This window comes from Protopterus annectens, chromosome 1.part2 (assembly GCF_019279795.1).
Source record: "Protopterus annectens isolate FY-2018-M chromosome 1.part2, PAN1.0, whole genome shotgun sequence".
NCBI lineage: Eukaryota > Metazoa > Chordata > Ceratodontiformes > Protopteridae > Protopterus > Protopterus annectens.
This window is the reverse complement of record NC_056727.1, coordinates 610602172-610622569: the sequence shown is the minus strand read 5'-3', so window position 1 is coordinate 610622569 and position 20398 is coordinate 610602172.

Here is a 20398-nt window from a genome sequence, read left to right as displayed (position 1 = left end):
GAAATCCTTGTAGCTTGGTTTAGCACAGCTCAGCTCGGGCTTGCTCTGCGCCCCACCCTGCCCCCACTAGTGCTAAATCTAAGCCCAATAAACCACTCCCCCTTCTACAACCTATCACAGATAACCCACACCCCATACACCAGCCCCCATATACCACCCCTTCCTGCCAATAACCCTCAATTCTCCACCCACATTCCTTACCAAGTGCTACACTATCAAGATGAGACCAGTTTTGTTCCTCTTAGTTATGCTTGGGCTATATCTCCTCACCGTCTATGAAAATCAGCCCTATCTTAGCTTTCACCACCTATTATCTCAAACCATCTCTGCTCCCACCTTGAATGAATCAGACCACCCCCTAACTTACTAAAAACCTGTCTTCCCCACTTTTAACAGCCACCAACTAACTAGACCATGGTCCATCTCCCCCAAAACTAGATATAAAATAAGTAAAGCCCTGAAACTAATAATCACTGTACAACTTACTCTGATGAGAGATGGTGACATCCACCCTAACCCTGGACCCACCCTTCCCACATACTTCCAGCCTACTACCACTTTCAACATATGGCCAAATACAGTGTCTCCTAACTCTCTCCTGACCCGTCACCTAAACATCAGGAGTATTAACAACAAGGTCCATAATCTTCATGGCCTCCTACCTACCTACTCACCCAATGTGCTATGTCTTACAGAAACCTGGCTAAAACCAGGATCTAAAGACAATGAGGTTATCCCACCAGGGTACAACATAACTAGACTAGACCGTAACATTAGGAAAGGTGGAGGAGTAGCAGTTCTGTTTAAAAACACAATAAATGTCACACTAGTCCCACAACAACCCCCCTTGTTCAATAATGCAGAAGCTCTAGTTAGCAAACTACAGCTTAACAAGATTAAATCTATATTCATTGCCTGCATTTCTATCCCCCCAGGCAACAATGCAAAGACCCTAGAAGACTTCCTCCAATGGCATTCCAACACATACCCCATGAAATTATGGTGTTAGGAGACATTAATATTGACTGTAACAATTGTTCCTCTGAATCGCCCACCACCCACATAAAGCTTCACGGCTATACCAAACTTGTATCCTCACCCACCAGAATAAATAAATCCAACTACAATGGCAGTATCCTAGACTGGATTCTTATCAACAATCATCCAGACCTGTATACCACAGGTACCCTCCCAGATGATATAAGTGACCACCTACTCACTTACATCATTAAGCATAAAGTAAATAACCACCACCAAGTTCTCTATAAATCTATCAGAAACAACAAAAACTTTAACTCCACTGACTTTCAGAATGAACTCCAAAAGCATGTAACTGGGCCATACTAAAAGAACTTCCACTAGATGATGCTGTAGCCTATTTTAATTCTAAACTCCTCTCCATTCTAGATTCCCACGCTCCTTACCACACCCTTGGAGCCAAAACTAAGACTGCCCCCTGGCTCTCTAAAATAACCAAAACCAAAATTACAGCAAGAAACAAAGCATGGGACAAATGGCGCACCTCCAAAGACTCACTCGACCATATTAAATAATGACAACTAAGGAATGATGCCAAGAAAGCCACATTGTTAGACAAAAAAAACTTCTATCAACACATTCAGCAAAAACACCAGAACAAACCTCAAACATTTTGGGCAGGTATAAACAAACTGCTCCACCCTGGCTAAACCACCACCCCCACCCCCTCAGCTTGTAACCTTAAAACTCCAGAGGAAACTGCAAACATCATTAACAATTTTTTTACCAAAACCATCCAGTCACTAGCTAGCCAACTACCCCCCACCATCTCTCTTCAGAATTCCTCCGCAACCACTACCCCACTCCCTTTCACCTTCCAGCTTGTATCTACATCTACCATCTGATCTCTAATTAACAAACTAAAGCCCACTATACTAGCAGCTGATCTCCTCCCACCAGAATATCTACAAAAAGGGGCAGATGCCATTGCATACCCTGTTGAGATCATAATAAACCGCATCTTGACTGAAGCCACTATCCCCTCTCTCTGGAAGGTTTCCCATGTCATTACCTTCATAAAGGAGGGAATTCATTAGATCTCTCAAATGTCTGACCAATAGCCATACTATCACCACTGGCCAAAATTATGGAAAAATGCATCCACAACCAATTAATGCACTAGCTCACACAAAATAAACTACTGGCCAACTCCCAGCATGGTTTTAGGCCACACCACAGGACCACATCAGCCCTCCTATCCTTCTCTAACTCTATCAACATCAACCAAAACAATAACAAACATACCTCAGCTCTCTTCCTAGATCTCTCTAAGGCATTTGATATGGTCAATCACCAACTGCTTCTCCATACCCTAAAGGAACTGTCACTGAATAGTAGCTCAATTAAATGTTTCCAATCTTACCTATCTGATAGACAACAAGCAGTTTTATGGCAGAATACCCTATCCACTCATCTACCCATTACTCTAGACGTTCCCCCAAAGCTCCATATTAGGTCCACTACTCTTAGTCTATCAGTGACCTACCCACCATCTTTCCCAAGGAAACCAGCATCCAATACGCGGATGACTCTACTTTAACCTGTACCGCCTCCTCCTCAACTGAGCTTATGACCCTAACCCAGAATACTTTCAATGATGTAGAAAAATGGTTTGCAAACCATCAGCTTCCATTAAACCCCAACAAAACTAAACTGCTCATCTTTTACCCCACTTGCAAATCCTCCTCACCATTTTTTACTATAAGTTCCAACAATGCCACAATTATATCCCCAGATACTCACACAAAACTCCTAGGCGTCATAGTCAACAACACCCTAAAATATGATATCCATGTCAATCAATCAAACCATCAAATCTGTCAAAAAAAAACTGGACTCCCTATACAGGATCAAACCTTTCCTCACTCCTTTTGCAAGAACTACTATTGCTCGGTCCCACCTATTATCTACCCTCCTCTATGCCTCCCCCCTCTTCACTAACCTAAATCAATCCAACCTTTACCAAACTTGCTAGCTGTTAGAACCATATTGCTAGATTTGCTACAGGTACTACACCTCTAGGACCCACCATTGTATCAACCTAACTCAACTAGGATGGCTTGAATGGCCCAGTCTTGTCAGATACAGCCAACTGATAATAACCCACAAAATCCTATACCACCCGAAAAAATACCAGCACTAAATAAGATCATTAAACCATACAGCAACCTGAAGTCAATATGTTCTGCTGACAAACTGCTGGTACAAACAACTAAGAGCATAAATGTGGCTGGGTATTCTCTATTTGCCAACTCAGTAGGCTCAGAATTTGCTACCTGCCGAACTTACTCACCAATTCTCCTTAACCCAGTTCAAAAAAAGCCTCAAACTACACTTCCAACTGCATTGGCAATGTCCCTGCTTAAACCTTGACTAACCACCACTGATCTTGCAAACTGTCCCTAAGCATTTCAATCATAGACTCTAATAAGTGTATGAATTCTTGAAAGGACTTAGCCCGTAACTGCGTGTATTACTGTCTGAAACTTAAGCTGCCTGATCTGATTTTGTCAACTATGTTTTTAACCCTACTGAAAACTGCAAATTACAATTCTCTCTAAATGTTTCTATTGTTCCTAATGTAATTGTACTCTGCTTACTGGAGCTTTTCTCCCCGGGCCTCCGCTGAAAATGAACATATATCCAGTTGGACTTTCCCGATAAATAAATGTAAAATAAATAAATAAATAAACTATCACCAACAGCATCAACTTAAGAGTGGACAAGTGACCATATATAAAAGATCCCTTTCCTTGTGTTTGAAGATCCGCTTGGTGAGGTAACTTGTGGTGACAGTCCCTGGCCAAGTGAGAAAGAAAGGGGAACCAATGCTGTCTGGGCCAAAAAGGCAGTCACTAGCAAGATTTTGGGAGAGTCCTACCTGATCTTGTGCAAGACTCGTGATAATACAGGAAGGGGAGGGAAGACATACAGAAACCTCCATTTCCAAAGAAAACAGTATCCAGTTTCCAAGCCAGAGGATGTGGAACTCTGGAAGAGGATAGAGGAAGTTGCTCCTTCAGAGTGGAGGCAGAAAGACCTACTTGAGGAATATCCCATTGATGGACAATGTCCAGGAACACATCTCTGTGAAGCATTCTTTCATGAGTTTGTGTGTTGGACCTGCTCAAGCAGTATGCCACTAGATTGCACTCTGAGGAAATGTAAACTGAGCCTGAAGAGTCACTTGAGAGTGAATTGCTAGATCCCACACCTGAACGGCCAGTCTGCAAAGAAGATAGGGCCTTGTGCCCCCTTGCCTGCTCACATACTACATCACTGTGGTATTGTCTGTGAAAACATTAAGGTGGCCCAGGAATAAATAGGGAGAGGAAAGTTTGAAGAGCCAAAAGCAAAGACCTCATCTATTTTGCAATGATATGATCTAACCTCTGAAGAGGAGGCTATAGACCCTGAACCTTGAAGAGCCCACAGGAGACACTCTACCCCCTATCTCAGGCATCTATAGAGAGCTCCTGAGATGCAAATGGAGCTTGCAAAGGAAGCCCCTGGTTGAGCAAAAGTTGATGAATCCAACTATGAAGCTCGAGCTTGAGACAGGGAAGAAAACGTACCAGGAAGTCCAGGAGGTGGCAATGTTGGAGCCACACTGACTTGAGGTATCATTGAAGCTTTCTTGTATAGACCCTGGTGAGATGGAGCATGGGAATGGTAGCGGCCATGAACCCGAGAAATTCCCTGGTGGATACAAATGCCAGAAGAAGAAAGGACTGGAAAAAGGAAAATCAAGACAGAGTCTGGGGGACAGGAGGAGAAGCCAAAAGTACAGTTGTGTAAACTTACCATAAATGTAGATGTTTGAGTGTATTCACTGTGGCAGTCATCAAATTTGGGTTATCCCTGCCAGGGTACCCCTTGGCCAGCCCGAATACCAGAGGCTTATTATTTCTGTGTCTGTTGCTGTCGCTCCAGGACTGATGTCAGGTCATCAGTAGTATAAAGTATGGCAGCTGACGCCATTACGTCAGTTTTTCTTGCCCTAACCTGTCAGCAGCCCCCAAGTGGGAGCTAAGTTTTGGAAGAAGAACCCCACCAGTAGAAAGTAAATACGAATATGTCCCTTGTAAGGAAAGGAAAGAAAGAAGAGAGGGATGGAGGGAGGGAAACCAGGACTGCAACAGTGAATACACTCGAACATCTACATTTATGGTAAGTGTACACAACTATACAATGTTCTTTGTGTTTCACTGTTGCAGTCATCACATTTGGGTAGTTTCCCAATTCTGAGGAAAAGGGTGGAGGCAGTCAAGGAAACTAGGGGCTGGCTAGGATGCCCTGCAAGACTGCAGAGGCAAGCTCTGCCCTGGATTTGGAGAAGATAAGCAGGTGGTAATGTTTGGTGAAGATGTGAACAGATGTCCAGGTGGCAGCCTCCAGGATGTCCCTGGTGGTGGCTCCTCTGAGGAAAGCTGCAGAGGTGAAGGCTGCTCTAGTGAAGTGAGTCCTGACCCCCTTGGGGGGAGGCTTTCCATGTTGTCTGTAGCAGAAATGGATGCAATGTGCTATCCATTTTGAGATGGTTCGTTTGGAGATGGCTTTGCCCTCTTCCCCTGCAGCAAAGCTAACCAACAATTGATCAGACTTTCTGAAGGATTTAGTCTTGTCTAGATATAATCTAAGCTGTCTGTACACATCTAGAGAGTGAAGGATCCTTTCCCCTTCTTCTGTGGGTTAGGGAGAAAGGTGGGTAAATGAATGGATTGGTTGAGAGCCACACTGGACACCATCTTGGGCATGAAGGATGGGTTAGTCTTGAGGGATACCCTGTCAGCATGGAAGATGATGAAGGGTTCCACAGCCATGAGTGCCTGCAACTCAGGACCCTTCTGGCTGAAATGATGGCCAGAAGGACAGTTGTCTTCCAGGAGAGAAATTTTAGCTCTGCTGAAGAGGCAGGTTCAACGGGAGGGGTGAGCTTTTCCAACACAAAGTTAAGGTCCCAAGCTGGGGTTGGTGCTCTTCTGGGTGGCCTCAAGTTGCTAGCCCCATTAGGAAATGTTTGACCAGAGGGTGTGGGAAAAAGGGGCTGCTCAGTGGGAAAATGAGCGGAGATAGCAGAGGCATGAATTTTAAGAGGAAAATGAGAGTCCACTGTGTAGCAGGTCAACTAAGTAATCCAGGATGAGAGGGAAGGAGGGCTGTGTTGTATTGGCTCCCTTTGCCTGGAGAAGCTTTTTCATTTGTCAGCGTAAGACTTCCTAGTGCTAGGGCGTCTGTCCCCGCGTACAATATCTAGAACCTGTTTGCTGAGGTTGGCAGATTGATCAGGGGTTAGGCTAAAAGCCAAGCTGCCAAATTGAGTGTCTGCAATTGGGGATGCATGAATTCCCCTTTTCTCTGGGTCAGGAGGTTTGGAATCTGAGGGAGATGCCAAGGTGGCAGAGGGGACAGGCTGTGCAGCAAGGGGTACCAGTGCTGGCGAGGCCAGTCTGGAGCTATAAGAATTGTCCTTGTTTTTTCCTCCTTTATTTTGAGCAGTACCCTAGGGATGAGAGGTAGTGGAGGAAAGGCATAGACTGACAGATTGACCCAGGGGGAAGGACAGGGCATCCACTTTCCTAGCCTTGCAGTGATGCTCCCTGGTGCAGAACTTGCTGAGCTAATGGTTGGTGTGGAAGGCAAAGAAGTCAACCTTGGAAGTGCCCCATTTCTAAGTTATTAGGGCAAAGGTTTTTCTGTTGAACTGCCACTCATGTGGGTCTAGAAGATTCCTGCTTAAGTGGTCCGCCAGAGAGTTGAGAGAACCCGGTAGTAACTGTGCTAACAGGTGGAGTTACATGGAACAGGCTGTGCGCCAAAGGATCATGGCCAGCCTGCATAGAGGGTAGGTCTGAGTTCCTCCCTACTTGTTGATATACCACATCACAGTTGTGTCTGTTTTGATCAGGAGAGCCCCTAGGGAGAGAAGGGGCTTGAAAGATATCAGGGCATGCTGGACAGCTATCGACCTCTTGGTTGATATGCAGATGGATTTGCCGTGGGCTCCATTGGCCCATATGCACCTGCTGTCCAGGTGTGCACCCCAGGCATAATCTGATGCATCTGTGGTGAGGGTCTGGGCAGTGTGGGGTGGTGAGAAATGTAGTCCTTTGTTGAGGGAGCATGCTGTTGCCCACCAAAGAAAATTTTTCTGAGGCAAGGCATTACAGGTACAAAAGTCTTGAGAGTGCTGACACCAAAGGCTTTTTAGGTACCATTGAAGTTTCCTCATATGCCGTCTCGCATATGGAAGGAGTAGGATACAAGATGCCATGAACCCCAAAGCTTGCAGGATTTTCCTTGCAGATAGTTGGGGTCTGGTGGCTAGTTGAGAGTAATAGGCCTTCAGGAAGGTTTGCTTTTCTGGTGTAAGGAATGCCATCTGGGATGCTGTGTCCAGGCTTATATAATCCTTTGGGTGGATACCTGTTTGGATTTGTTTTCACTGATTGTGTACCCTAGGGAGGTAAGTTGGGACTTTACAAAGGCCAGGTGCTTGAGCAGCTTTTCCTGGCTGTCTGCCTGAATTAGGCAGTCTAAGACGGGGTAAATCTGGATATTCCTTTGTGTTTAGTTACCTGACTTGCAGAATGCGTTAACTCTTGTAACTCTTTAGATTCTGCACAAGCAGGAAAGGAAGACCTTTTTTGTTTGAGGAGTTCCAGGGTATGTTGCTGAAATTTTAGGATATGGAACTGACAATTTTGTGCTCTCATAGCAAGAGTAGCTGAGATGTATACTTTTTTTTTACCCCATATGTCTAGTGCGCGAGAATCCCTATCTGAGGGGGTGGGATTCTTAGCAGAGGTTGCTTTAATTCCTTTAGGCCCTTGAGAAATTACCTCAGGGTCAGCAGTAGGATTTTTAAAAAGAAATTTGTGAGAGTCAGGGACTCTGTAATTCCGGTCTGGTTTTCTGGGTGCAGAAGGGAGGGTGTCAAGAGTCAAGCTGAATTCCAGGAAAACATCCTCCACAGCATCTAGGACTAGGGGGATGGCCAAGGGTCTGTGCTGTGGAATATCTAGGAATTCCCCGAGTCTCTTTTTAGACCGAGGGTAGTCCTGACTTTCCCATTGGAAATGATCCCTTAAGGTGTGAAGGGTTTCCCCAAAGGAGAAATCCTCTGGGGGAGAGACTGAAGGAATGGAATCCTCTGCATCAGAATCCTCATAAGCAGAGAGGGGTTGCATGTCATCATACTCAGATGGATCAGAGTCATTGGACCTGTTCAGACAAAACTACAGGGGACATATCTTTTTTTTTCTTTTGGAAGGGGTAGTTTGGCTTCCCCCGATCAGAATGATAAGGTCTTCCACCATTTTAAGCATTTGAGACTGAAAGAAGGAAGCAGGTGCCCGAGATTGGGTCATCAGTTTCTTGGGAGTAGTTCATAGCCTGGGCCTAAGAAACTAGTTTTCAAAACGGTAGTCGCGAAAGAAGTCATTGGTTTGTGTCGAGAATCGGTAATGTGAAGGACTTCCTCGGAAGCCGGTGCCTTCTCAGTGGGTCCGGAGCCATCCAAGGTAGAGATGACCACAGGATCCTTAGTCGAAGAAGAGTTTTGCGGCATACCAGACTCCAAAAGGGTCTCGGTAGTGGCCTGCAAATCCACAGAAGCGGGCATCAGGGGCTGCGAAAATGTCTCACTGAGGACCGGAGAATTGACTAGCTTAACGGGAGCGTGGTCGGAAGGTTTGGTCTCTGTCTTTATCTTTACGTTTTTTTCAGAAGATCTGCTGCCTGATGGCTTACCAAAGCCATATCGGAATTTGAGGACTGTAAGCAAAAATATCCTACTACAATAAGGGCCTGATGAAGTATAGTTCTGGCATTGAACAAAGCACAGATGCAACAGCAGGGGAACGTCATGCTTTGGGCCTAAGCAAGTGACACAGTAAGATGCAAGTCTCGGTGTCGTATTTGCTTTCCACAGGTGACACAATTGTTAACTTTTTCTGACATCGGTTAGTACAAGGATCTCCAATGGGGTACTTAGCTTTAGAAGACTTCAGCTTCAATTTGGAAGCCAAAACTCAGGTACTGGCACTCGTGTGAACTGCTTCTACTTCAGGCTCCACAGCAAGAAAAACTGATGTAATGGCGTCGGCTGCCTTACTTTATACTACTGACAACTTGACACCAGTCCTGGAGCGACAGGAACCGACACAGAAATACTAAGCCTCTGGTATTCAGGCCGGCCAAGGGCTACCCTGGCAGGGATAACCCAAATGTGATGACTGCAACAGTGAAACACGAAGAACATCTGTCTGAAGCCTGCATCTGAGGAAAATATGATCCTAGGAAGGTGTCAGAAGTGATTTTTGTAAGTTTATGGTGAATCTCAAACTCTGTACCTTTGAAATAGTGAATGTGAGATCATGAAACAGAGTGTTGGGGGAAGGAACTTGAATAAGCAGATTGTCTAGATAAGAAGAGATCTGAATTCCTGGAATGCTGCAAAAAGCAATAATGGGAGCTAGCCATTTGGTGAATACCCTTGGGGCAGTAAAAAGGCCAAAGCAGAGAACTGAAAATGCAAGAAAGATGCACAGAAATGTAAAAACTTCCTGAAGAGGGGATGGATGGGGATGTGAAGGTATGCATCCTTGAGATACAGATATAACAGAAAGTCCTGAGGTAGAAGGGAATCTTGAGAAAGTTGTTCAGCTCACAAGGATCCAGAATTGGTCTTCATGTCCCATCTTCTCTTGGGACTACAAACATCCTGGATAAAACTCCTTCCTTTACTTGGCAGGAGGCATGGTTTGAATGGTGCCCTGAGACAAGAGAGACTGAAGAACCTCTAGGAAATGACAGAGGTGTTCCCAAGAGGTGAGGAATGTCTGAAAAGGGAGGAAGGGATTTCCAAACCATGAAGCATCCCTGACAAATAATGGACAGAACCCAAGAGTCTAACGTTATCTGAAGCCAGTTTGGAAGAGAAGGGGACATATATAGAAGGACAGGGGGACCCTGGCTGTGGGCAGAAGGAAGCAAATGATCATACAGAAACCCGCTTATCTTGAAAAGGAGGTTTCTAGAAGGCAGGAGTACGAGTAGACTTAGCAGGAGGCACAAACCTAGAACTATTCCTGCCCTTAGGTCGAGGGCGAGAGAACCTATGAATAAAAGCAGAGAGAGAGAAAGAGAGAGAATTTCTATGAAATTTGGAATAGGAGACACAAAAATGTTTCAACTCCTGTATGGCTTTACCCTCGTTTTGGAGAGACTTAAAAAAATTAACTGCAACATATCCAAAACAATTCTTATTATCCAAATGAGCATCTAAAAGTTTGGGGTTAATGTCATCAAGCAAAACCTGAAGACAAAGCCAAGAATAACATCTCATAAATGAACCAAAGTCAGCAGACCTGGAAGAGGAATCAGCTGCATCACAGGTACAGCTCACTGAGTGGTGGGCAACTTGAAAAGCATAGCACAGCCCAGCAGAGAAAGGGCCAAAGTCTTCCCTGAGAGTCAGGAAGGTAATAAACCACCATAGACACTTGAGAAAGGAGGGCCCTAAAGGATAAATTGGCAGCAGTGTAAATATTTTTCCCACCCTTTCCAAAACCCTACTATTTGTATTAGAAGGCAACAGCTTGGCAGAGGCAATAATTTGGAGGGCTTAATCAGATGAGACTTGACAATACAGAAGGGCATTTGTAAAGAAACTTGCACTCCTCAGGAACTTTACAGAATCTATCTGGCTTCTTAGGTGCAGGGGGCTGAGAGACGGGGGCTACAGACGCTGCTGAGAAGGTATCTAGAAAAGCAGCCAGAACAGGAAGAAAGTACAGTTTTGTACCTACCATAAATGTAGATGTCCGATAGATATACAACTGCAGTCCTTACATATGGGTTGTCTTGCCTCAGGCAGCCCTTGGTCAGCCAGATTCCAAAGTCTGGGTCCGGCGTCGGCTGATGTCGCCTCCTCCCCGACGTCAGAGCGGCTGGGGTATAAAAGCATCAGCCGATGCCATCTTCCTCAATGTTTCTTGCCCCAGATGCCAGGTGCCTTCCAAGGAAGGCTAAATTTAGAACTGGATAAAAAATTCCAGACATACACAATAGTAATAAACAGATACACCATAACAGACATCCCCAGCTAAGTATAAAAGGAGGGAAGTGGACCCAATACAAGAGGGGTAGGAGGGAGGGAAAACCTGACTGCAGTTGCATATCTATCGGACATCTACATTTATGGTAGGTACAAAACTGTACTATGTCCTTCAAGAATGCAACTGCAGTCCTTACATATGGGTTGAATACCATAGCCAAGCTGGGGGTGGTAGGCTCTAAGATAAGGATGGTGTAGCTAGAATGCCCTGCAGGACTGCCGAAGCAAAGCCTGCTCGGGATCTGGAATATAAAGGCAGGTTGTAGTGCTTGGAAAATGTATGCACGGAGCTCCATGTAGCAGCTTCTAGAATGTCCTTTGTAGCCACCCCTCTTAGGAAGGCTGTGGAGGTGGCTGTAGCTCTGGTGGAGTGTGGCCTGATATTGGCTGGCACACCCTTTCCATGGAAAGAATAACAGAATCTGATGCAATGTCCAATCCATTTTGAAATTGTTTGTTTGGAAATTGCTTTTCCTTGCACTCCAGCAGCGTATGCTACAAATAGTTGGTCAGACTTTCTGTTGGCCTTTGTTCTGTCCAAGTAGTAACGTAATTGTCTGTGTATGTCCAAAGTGTGCAGCAGCTTTTCCCCTTTATTTTGAGGATTGGGGAAGAAGGTAGGCAAGTGAATTGCTTGATTTAGAGATACCCTGGAAATCACTTTTGGCATAAAAGAGGGATTGGTTCTTAAAGAAACCCTGTCCTGATGAAAAATGAGAAATGGAGGTACTGCCATGAGGGCCTGTATCTCCGAAACTCTTCTTGCTGAGGTAATTGCCAACAGGAAAACTGTTTTCCAGGAAAGAAATTGCAATTCTGAAGATGCTGCTGGCTCAAAAGGAGGGAGAGTTAATTTTTCCAACACGAAGTTGAGGTCCCATGCAGGCACTGGTGGTTTTCTGGGAGGTTTGATATTCTTTATCCCTCTTAGAAATTGTCTTAGCAACGGATGTGAAAACACAGGTGGATCAGTGCTGTATTTTGCTGAAATTGCTGAAGCGTGTATTTTTATGGAAGAATAGGAAAGTCCATTATGCAGCATTTCTGCCAAGTATTCCAGTATCTGTGGGATGCTCATTACTGATGCATCCTGACCCTTGTTGGTATTCCAGATGTTGAATGTCTTCCATTTGGCTGAATAACTCTTTCTGGTGGAAGGTCTGCGTGCTTCCAATAATATCTGTTGAACTTCCTTGGAGAGAGAGATATGGGGAGAAATCAAGGAACCCTCCAAGCTGTCAGCTGCAGAGTTTGCAGGTTGGGATGAACCGTCCTGTAATTGTGCTGAGTCAAGAGTAGAGGCCATTGAGGCAGGGGCCACGGCTTGGTGCAGGTTACGCTCCTTAGTAATGGATACCAGTGCTGTCTTGGCCAATCTGGAGCTATTAAGATGCCTTTCGGTTGCTCTGCTTTGATCTTCAGTAACACCTTGGTCATTAATGGTAGAGGTGGGAATGCATAGATTGTTAGAGAGGTCCAGCTGAAGGAGAGCGCATCTATTCTCCAGGCTTGTGGATGGTATGTCCTCGAGCTGAACTTTTTCAGATAATGATTGAGGTGTGAGGCAAAGAGATCTATGTCCGGTCTCCCCCATGCATGAGTTATTTGTGCAAAAATGTCTGGATGCAACATCCATTCGTGCAGGTCCAGGATGTTTCTGCTTAGACTGTCCGCCAGAACATTGTCCTTGCCCGGAACAAACTGGGATTGCAGCTGTATGTTCAGTTTCAGGGACTTTTCCCAAAGAGTCATTGTTAGTCTGCAAAGGGGGTAAGAATGAGTACCTCCCTGCTTGTTTATGTACCACATAACAGTGGTGTTGTCGGTCTTTACTAGCAGTTGACCTTGTTGAAGATATTTTCCAAAGGCCTCGATTGCATGAATTACTGCTAACATCTCTTTTTGATTGATGTGTAGATGCACCTCCTGGGGGGTCCATTGCCCTTGAATGCATCTGCCCTCCATGTGCTCCCCCCATCCATGGTCTGAGGCGTCCGTTGTAATGGTTTGGCTTGTTTGAGGTTTGTTGAAAGGCATACCTTTGTTTAACTGGCTTGCTTGGGCCCACCACAAAAAATCCCTTTGTAGACAGGGGATGAGTGGGATAATTGCTTCTAAGTTGTGGCTGTGTTCAGACCATAAACATTTTAGGTACCATTGTAGTTTTCTCATGTGTAGTCTTGCCAGTGGAATCAGTAGAATGCAAGATGCCATGAAACCCAGGGCCTGCAGGATTTTTCTTGCAGTCATCTGGGTGAGCTTTGCTAGGCTTTTGAAGTAATGTGGTAATTGTTCTTGCTTCTCTTCTGTGAGGTAAGCCATTTGTGATTCTGTGTCTAGTTTGGCTCCTAGAAAAATTATTTGTTGGGATGGCAGTAGTCTTGATTTTTCAAAGTTGACTGTGTATCCCAAAGCCTGTAGTAAGTGAATGACATAATTCAAGTTTTTTGTCAAGGCTTGCTTGCTGTCCGCTTGTATAAGGCAGTCGTCCAGGTATGGGTATATTTGTATTCCCTGGAGTCTGCAGTGTGCAATTACTGATGCCAGGCATTTTGTGAATACTCTGGGCGCAGTAGATAAGCCAAAAGGCAATGCTGAGAATTGATAATGCTCTGACCCTGCAAGAAATCTGAGGTATCGTCTGCAACTGTGTCTGATTGGGACATGCAGGTAAGCCTCCTTGAGGTCCAGAGTAACCAGCCAAGACCCCTTGCCCAGCATGGGAAGGAGTTGCTGTAGCGTCAGCATTTTGAATTTTGGTACAATGAGAAAAGTGTTTAGAGCGGACAAGTCCAGTATAGGTCTCCATTGCTTTTCTTTTCTTGGAACAAGGAACAGTCTTGAGTAGAATCCCTGGCCTTGTTCCTGAGAAGGAACCTTTTCTATTGCTTTGATTTGTATCAGCTTTGAAACTTGTACGAATGCCTCTGCCCTTTGATTTTGTGGCAGGTTTGGCATGCCTTGTCTTGTTGGTAAAGTATGGAAGTGGAACCTGTAGCCTTGGTCTATTATGTCCAGAATCCATTTGTCCCTTGTTAAAACGTGCCAATTTTTTGAAAATAAGGATAATTTTCCGCCTAAAGGTGCTTCTCTTTGAGCCTTGGTCGGCGGTGTCAAAGTCAAGTCATTGTGATTGTCCCTGTGGAGCAGTAGAGGTCCCTGCGCCACCTCTCTGATTAGTCGGTTGCCATTGGCGTCCCCTGTAGGAGCCTCGGTATTGTCCTCTCCCTCGGGCACGCCTGTTTTTTCCCCTTTGAAACTTGTCAGTGTCTGGAAAGGACCAATTCTTAGAAGGCCAATTCCTGCTGAACCTTGGTGGCTGAACCTGGAGGAAATCTTTGACTGTTTGCACTAATTTAGCCTTTTCCTCAATTGATTTCAACACATCCTGGGCATTAGCACCAAATAGCTTGTGTTTTTCCAGAGGTGCATCTAGAAGCTTTACTTTAACATGATCTGGCAATGCCTCTTCTTTCAGCCATGCATGTCTACTACGTATGACGGCCCCTGTCATAGCTGCCCTACATGAAGCTTCCAATGCATCATAACCACACTGAAGAAAATGATTGTTAACCTGCTGTGTATTATGAACCAAATCCTGCAAGGCCTTTCTATCTAAAGGCTCAGGAGAGGCTAACTTTTTCTGCAAATCATCCATCAAGAAATCCTGATACTGAAACATATGAAAAAGGCAATTAAGGGCCCTCATGGCAAGGGTGGTTGAGGTATAAAATTTTTGCCCCACCTCTCCAGGGACCTAGATTCCCTGTCTGCGGGCAAAGGATTTTTGGCCGTGGATGTGGCCACTCCTTTGGGCCCCTGGGAAATAGTTTTTAGATCAACAGGCCTTAAAGAGATGTTTATGAGTTTGAGGGACCCTGTAGTATCTGTCTGGCTTGACAGGAGCAGGAGGGAGAGGAGCAGGAGAGGCACTCGAATCTGAGTACACATCATCCAATACATCTAACACTTGGAGGGATAGCTAAAGACCTGTGCTGGGGAAGCTTAAGGAAGGTACGAAGCCGTTTCCTGGAGTCGGAGAATTCCTGGCCCTGCCACTGAAAATGCTCTCTCATGGAGTGGAGAATTTCCCCAAAAGAAATATCCTCAGGAGGAGAGGCAGAAGGAATAGATTCCTCCGCATCAGAATCCTCATAGGCCTGGAAGGACTCTTCCTGGGTATCTGAGTGATCAGAGTCACCAGAGGCTTCATCTGAAGAAAGGGTGTCTGTCTGCTCAACCCTGGGCCTTTTGTCTGAAGGCGGCTGAGAACCTCTGTCAGGATGTGCCCGGGAACCCCTGATTAAGGAAATTAGATCTGCAGCTAAAGTCTTGATCTGTTTATCAGTAGTGGGCTGAGGCAAAGATTTAGGAGGGTGAGACTTAGCCTGGCTGGAAGCCTTAGCACGTGTGTAGGCCTTCATCGACATGGACATCGGAGGCCTAGCTGCCCCACGTGCTGGAGTAACTTTGCCCACCGGTATGGTCTCGGGCAACTCTTGGGCTTCAGTTTCTGGAGGAAAATCAACAACCGGCACCGGCGTAGGCTTCGGGGCCGAAGTGAACAGTAAAGCGGTGTCGTCGGTCTGGAGCGGTGGAATAACCGCCTCAGAAGAGACCGATGCACTCGCGGTAGTTTTTGGCGTGGTGTCGGTGGAAGTCGCGGGCCGAGAATGTCGGTCCCGGTCTTTCCGTTTTTTTGGAAATATGTGATGTCGGTTGTTCCGACGGCATGGTATATGAGTATTTTTCGCCAAAAAAGTCTACAGCAAACTCTGCCCGGCGCCTGAGTGTGCGCTTATTGAAGCAAGCACAGGCAGCACAGGCCGAGACGTCGTGGTCTGGGCCAAGGCAGGGAAGGCAGTAAGAATGGAAGTCCTTATGAGGTATTTGTTTACCACAAGACAAACAGTTATTAACTTTTGCAGTTTTATCTGACATCGACTGAGGCAAGAAAAGGTTCCCCAACGGGGTACTTAGCTTTTTGATGACTTCGGATACTTAAAACACAGGAGCTGACCGACCGGCACTTGCAAACTGCTTCTGCTTCGGGCACCGCGCGGCAAGAAAGATTGAGGAAGATGGCGTCGGCTGATGCTTTTATACCCCAGCCGCTCTGATGTCGGGGAGGAGGAGACATCAGCCGACGCCGGACCCAGACTTTAGAATCTGGCCGACCGAGGGCTGCCTGAGGCAGGACAACCCATATGCAAGGACTGCAGTTGCATTCTTGAAGGACATCAGCAGATTGCTTAGCAGGACTGCATCTGTAAGAGCTCATAATATCTTTTCTGAATCTCTGAGACTTGAGAACAATACCACTTAAAATAATACATCATACAGACAATGGCATCCCCAAAGGACAGCTCCTACAGGGGGAGTATGGACTTATAGAATCCTCCTTCTCTGAACGGCAGTGTAAAAGGGAAGGGATTTGGGAAGAGTAAGCCACAGATTCTTCCCCTGAATCCAGGTCCTAATCTGAGGAATCCAATTTTGTGGGTCTCAAGTGGAGTGGAAGACCAGGGAGAAGCAAGCACACAGACCCCTTGAGGAAGCCTGAAATAAATCCTGACAGAAATCTTGCCATTCACGTTGGAGATCCTTAACAACCAGGGAAATCTGTTTTGTTTTTTATTTATTTTATTTATTTATTTATATTTGTTGACCGGGAGTGTCCGACTGGACATAGGTCCATTTTCAGTGGAGGCCCGGGGAGAAAAGCTCCACAGTTAAAATAGACAGTAACATATTTACAGATGAAGAACATAGTACATCAGTAGACAACTAGAATCTTTATCTGTGAAGTACATAACAAACATTAACAAATGTTAAAATAGGAAGTTCCTGCCGTATAAGTACTAGGCTTATGAGCATCTGAGCTTGCTATAATCAAGGTAGTTAGTGGAGTGGAAAGAAAGGTAGTGGCTGGATGGGGTGGGTGATATTAGAGTGGGAGTTGCAAGGGCATAGCCAGCATGTTTTTAGGTGCACTTTTAGTAAAAGTTTGAAGTGGGTGAATGATGGTACGGAGGTAATTGTGGGTGGGAGGGAGTTCCATAAGTATCTTTTATACGTTTTTTGCTTCTTTTTGTACAGGATGTATGCCCAAAGCATCCTCAGAGGGTCAGACCCCTGGTGCGATTTAATAATGGTCATAGGAATCTCCTCCTGAACTAAGATGTGAGGAATCCCACTGGTCCTTCAGAAATAAATCAGCTGCGGTTCACCGTCAACATCAGGTACAGATGTCTGAAAAGCCAGATCCATGCCAGCATCAGACAGGGTTGTGGCAGAGGAATCTGACACAACTACCGGCTGGTCCTCTTGGCTTTCATCAGCCTCAAGACAGACATCCAGGGGAGGGTGAAAGTACAGTTGTGTACACTTACCATAAATGTAGATGTTTGAGTGTATTCACTGCTGCAGTCATCACATTTGGGTTGTCTGGCTGCAGGTATCCCTAAGCCGGCCTGAATACCAGAGACTTTGGATTTCTGCATTGGATGCTGTCGCTTCTTTCATGACGTCAGGTCGGCAGGGGTATACAACATGCAGCCGACACAATTACATCAGTTTTTCTTGCCCCAGATGTCAGGTGCCCCCACAATAGAAAGCAATTATGTGGTATGGAACACCCTCAGAAAAAAGCAAATACACATGATATATAATATACCAAACAAGGAGGAAAGGAAAAGTCGAGATGTCAGGGGGCTGGAGGGAAGGTAACCAGGACTGCAACATTGAATACACTAGAACATCTACACTTATGGTAAGTGTACACAACTGTACTATGTTCTCCGTGTTTCACTGATGCAGTCATCACATTTGGGTTGATTCCCAAAGCTAAGGAAGGGTGGAGGTAATTAAAGAGCATTATGGCTAGCAATAAGGCCCTGTAAAACTGCTGTAGCAAATTCAGCTCTGGATTTAGAAAAGATAGGCAGGTGGTAATGCTTGGTGAAAGTATGTACAGAGCTCCAGGTTGCAGCTTTTAGGATATCCCTGGTCGGGACTCCTCTGAGAAATGCAGAAGATGTAGATGCAGCCCTGGTGGAATGTGTTCTTATCCCTTGTGGGGTAGGTTTTCCATGGTGTTTATAGCAGAAATGGATGCGATGTGCTATCCATTTGGAAATGGTTTGCTGTGAAATGGCCTTCCCCTCTGCCCCTGCAGCAAAGCTAACTAGCAGCTGGTCAGATTTTCTGAGAGGCTTAGTCCTGTCCAAATAAAATATAAGCTGTCTGTGTACGTCTAGAGAATGCAGTATCCTTTCCCCTTTATTCTGAGGATTAGGGAAAAACGTAGGCAAATGAATGGACTGGTTTAGAGCCACACTAGACACCACCCTGGGCATAAAGGATGGATTAGTCCTGAGGGAAACCCTGTCCACATGGAAGATAAAAAGAAGTTATATACCTACCATAATGTTCCATGTTAGTTATCTTCATCTCGCCTTCCTTCTTGCTGGTTGGGATCGGAGCTGATCCTCGGCTCCGACTCGGCCATCTTCAATGGCTCAAGACTACCCCTTATCCCATAATGCCTAGTGATAGCTACCCAGATCTCGTTTGAAATAGCTAACTCCAGACATAACATAATAACCAGTCAAGAAATCAGTTGACTATACCTGCCATATTCTCTAAGTCAATAGAGGAGACAAGAGAACACACAGCCAGTGAAACAGAAAAACTCCTCTCTATCCACTAGGACAGGGGGATGGAGGGTGGGATGCAAGAAGGAAGGCAAGATGAAGACAACTAACATGGAACGTTATGGTAGTTACATAACTTCTTTATGTTAAGTTGTCTATCTTGCCTTCATTCTTGCTGGTCGGGACAGCGTCCCTAGCACCTAAAATCCAGGGTGGCTCAGTGGAACAGACTCTTCAGAACAGTGGAACCAAAGTCAGCTCTGCTCCTGGAGACCATATCCAACTTGTAATGAGAAATAAAGGTATGAAGGTTTGCCCACGTGGCACCTGCACAGATGGAATCCATGGGCAACTTAGACTGGAAGGCTACAGAGGTGGCCAAGGCCCTAGTAGAATGACCCTTCGGTTTAATAGGTAACTGTTTGTTTCTTAACTGATAAATGAAAGCAATAGTGTGTGACAACCATCTGGACAAAGTTACCTTGGAAAATGGGAGACCCTGTTTGCCCAAGGCATAAGAGAGGAATAGTTGGTCCGATTTCCTTACTTCTTTAGTTCTGTGCAGGTAAAAACGCAGTTGCCTGTGAACATCCAATTGGTGTAGTTTGTACTCTGCCTTGTTGGTATGATTAGGGAAAAACACAGGAAGATCTATAGATTGGTTTAAATTATTTTCTGAGCAGACTTTAGGGAGAAACAAAGGATTAGTCCTCAGAGCAACTCTGTCCTTATGAAAAACCAAATGTGGAGGACGAACACATAGCACCTGAAGTTCAGAGACGCGTCTGGCTGAAGTAATAGCTACCAGAAAGAGTGTCTTCCAAGATAAAAACTTGATAGAGCAAGAAGCTGCTGGTTCAAAAGGGGGAAGAATTAAGGAGGTTAGGACTAAATTAAGGTCCCAAGGAGGAAGGGGATCCCTCATTGGAGGCCTTAGAAGAGTTGTCCCTCTCAAAAAAGCTTTACAGGGCTTGAGACATAATGTTAGAGTTCAAAAAGCCAACATGAAAGTTAGAAATGGCCGCCATTTGTACTCTGATCATAGAAGAAGCGGACCCGGAGTGAAACAGTTGAGCTAGGAATTCCAGGATTTCGTGGACTGGGACTGAAAAGAGATTCACATTCCTAGCCTTTGCTCAACAAGAAAAATTTTTCCATTTGCTAGCATAAGTTTTCCTCGTTGTAGACTTGTGAGAGGAGAAGATAATGTCACGGACTGCTGGGGAAATGCTGGGAAGCCCGGCTAAGGCTGGAAGTGGAACAACCAAGCTGTGAACTGGAGAGTTTTGAGGGATTGATGCAACCCGCCTGACTGATGAACCAGGAGGTCTCGAATGGGGTCCAGAGTCCAGGGTTGATCGAGAAGGTAACGGTGCAGGAACGGGAACCATATCTGTTGAGGCCAGTAGGGAGCAATGAGGATCATTTTGCAACCTAACGATATTGCTTTCTGTATACGTTTGGGTATCAGGGGGAAAGGAGGAAAGGCATAAAGAAGTCCCTGGGGCCAATCTTGGACTAGAGCGTATCTGAGTATGTGACCCGGAAGCGGAAGAAGGGAGAAGTAGTTGCTGCATTTGGTGTT